Source organism: Microtus ochrogaster, chromosome 8, assembly GCF_000317375.1.
Source record: "Microtus ochrogaster isolate Prairie Vole_2 chromosome 8, MicOch1.0, whole genome shotgun sequence".
Taxonomy (NCBI): Eukaryota; Metazoa; Chordata; class Mammalia; order Rodentia; family Cricetidae; genus Microtus; species Microtus ochrogaster.
The window spans coordinates 32,874,528-32,877,415 of record NC_022015.1 but is presented as its reverse complement, the minus strand read 5'-3'; positions in this window follow the sequence as shown (position 1 = coordinate 32,877,415).

Below are 2,888 nucleotides of genomic sequence, written 5' to 3'. Positions count from 1 at the left end.
CACCCGCGCGCAGGTGTGCGCACAGGCAACCATAGTCCAGGGGGAGTCTGGGAGTTGTAGTTTTCCAAAAGAACAACAAAGAAGATCCGGAATTACAGCCTTCACAACAGGGGCCCTCGGCCCAGCCAGCCCACTCCTTCACTCACGTGACCAGCCCCTCCTTTCTACACTCTGCTCCCCCCCCCCGCCGCCCCCAGACTTTCTAACCCTTTCTTCCATCTTTTCTCTACCGACCCTCTACCTCGTACCATCCCTCATTTCCTCCCTATTGGCCTTCTATGCTAATCACATCCCCACACTCATCCTTGTTGGCTCTCCAGACCCTCCTTATCCCTTGCCCCAAACCCGCAAGCCTTTAGTGGAGAGCGGAAGGCTGAGTGTGGGGGCTGCGTGGGCATCAATTATGTCCTAACTTGGCCAACCTTGGGAAAGACCTCCTGGTAAATGGAAGTTTCTAGGTTCTCCGAAGGTTGAGTCCTCGTGCGCATCTAGGGAGAGGCTGCCCTTGATCCGAACCTCTGAGCGCCTTTCGGGAGTAGCTGCTCCCAGGACAGAGTGCTTTTTCCTGTATGTTTAGGAAGGGGCTTGCTTCGGTTCAGCCCACCGCCAGTGGTTTACCACGGCTCTCAGGAGGGCTCGGTGAGAAGAGAATGTGGTGAAGCTGAGGCAAAGTTTGAAAAACGCCCCCTCCTCACTAGGAAGCTTCGTGACGCGTGGGAAGGCCCGGTCCCAGCAGGAGAGTAACTGAGAGGAAGGCCGCAGCTGCTGATTGAGCTTGTTATGAACGCTGTGGGGTCGGCCCCCTGCTGGTACTCAGAAGATTAGAGCGCCATCTCCCGGGAGGGGGCTTGTTTCCGCCTTGCAGCAGGCTTGGCCCGGCGTCACTAGCTTCACCAGTGCTAGGACAGAAGGCTTGGACCTTGCACAGAAAGCTCAGTCTTTGCTGGCCCCAGGCTTCCAAACAGCTCACCAACCCCTCTTAATGCTGGTGATTTAGAAGCCCTTAATGTCTCTTGCCGTGTGACCTTTGAGTGTGTGACTTCCAGGATGGCATGCTCATGACTCTCTTACCATACAGAGAACCCCTCCTCTCATGGGCAGTCCGTTAAGATGCCGTGTTCATAGCATGACAGTAGCGTCACCTTGACTGGCTCTTGAGATGCTCCTCAAAGATAATAAATAGCAGGAGTGGGTGCTGGAGGTGAATTTGGTCCTTAAGGGTTGGGAGCTGCTCTGAGACAGATGACTGAGCAAAGAGCCCTGGCCAGTGCCTCTTTGTGCCAATTTACCCCCCCCCCCCAGGGTTGTAACCTGTGCTGGAGGGAATAGAATTTTGTACTGGGACAAATTTAAATATAAAGTGCACCCAGCACAGATAGGAATAGAATTATGACCCCCCCCCCCGAGGCACTTGTGGCTGGTAGTGTCTTGAATTAAAGGAAATCAAAAATTCCGTTTAACATGGTTTGGTGGTACATACCTGCAGTCCCAGCACTCAGGAGGCAGTGGCAGGCAGATCTCTGTGAGTTCAAGGACAGCCTAAGGTACACAGTAAGACCTTGTCTCAAATGAAATAAAATTCAGTTCTGTGGTTATACTGGCCAGATTCCAAGGGCTCAGGTGAGTTCTAGAACATTCTACAACCCCAGGAATACTGCTCAGCGAAGGGTACTGGGTTCACCAGTGCTATGAGAAAGTCATCAAGGACTGAGACAGCACATTTTTAAACACAAAAGTTCAAGACCTTGTACTGGAAATGAATGACAGAGATGGTGTTAGTGGTTCCAGACCAGGAGAAAAGAGATCTGTTATTAAGAACTCACTTAAGTTGCCAGACATGGTAGCGCACTCCTTTAACCCCAGCACTCCAGAAACAGAGGTGGACAGATATCTGTGAGTTCGAGGTCTACAAAATAAATTTCAAAACAGTCAGGGCTGTTACACAGTGAAGCCCTGCCTTTAAAAAAAAAAAAAATTAAAAAAAGAAGTCACTTAAGCGTAGGTAGCATATCCCAGGATAGTCACATATGGTGCCAAGGGACACACTGCCTCAAGGTTGAGGGAGGGGCCTGTACACTCAGGAAACTAGAGCAGCTAGCTATGGGCTGGGGGGGGGGGGGCACAGGAAGCACCACAAAGAAGCAAAAGCATAGGACCAGAGAGGGATACGGAGCTTGGGCCTCGTCAGATGCCTCAACAAGCCCCAGTTAAAAGCAGGACCTGCAGTGACAGCTATGTCGGCAACTGAACATTAGTGAGAAATGATACAACCAGTAAAGGGGGGGTTGATTAGTCACAGAGGAACCAATGAGAGTAAAACTCTCCTTTAGATTGGCATGGGCATCATAGAGAAGCAGGAGAATGGAATCACGTGCCACAGTTAGCTTGAACAGGAAGGAAGTAACTAGACTCTTCATTTAGCAGAAGACTCCCGTGGAAGAGCAACTGCTCACGTATGTGTGACTGGCTGAAATCAGGCTGCCCATCAAGGAAAAGAATTGTGATGCCCATGCCCAAGGCCTGGGAATAGCCATGAGCTGGCATGGTTATTTTCTGTTACAAACAGAAGATGAAGCTAGATTTACCAGGCATGGTGATGATGCTAAGAAATGTCAAGTGACCAAGAATCAGACAGCCCCGCAGTGGGCATCAGGTGAGCAAGACCAGCCAGTGACTGACTGGACAGCTTCAGGATGTTGGAGGAAGAGCTGTGGGGAAAAGGCAATCTTTGAACCTCCGAAGTCATACAAAGAGGGAGAGCTCAGGGTTTCCAAAACCCAAAGATGTGTTCTTTTCCAATAGGTCAATGTCTTGGTTAGTAAAGTCAATAGTCCCACGTCTGTGAAGGGATTTGAGGATTCATAAGATAAAAACAATTTGCTGGAAGC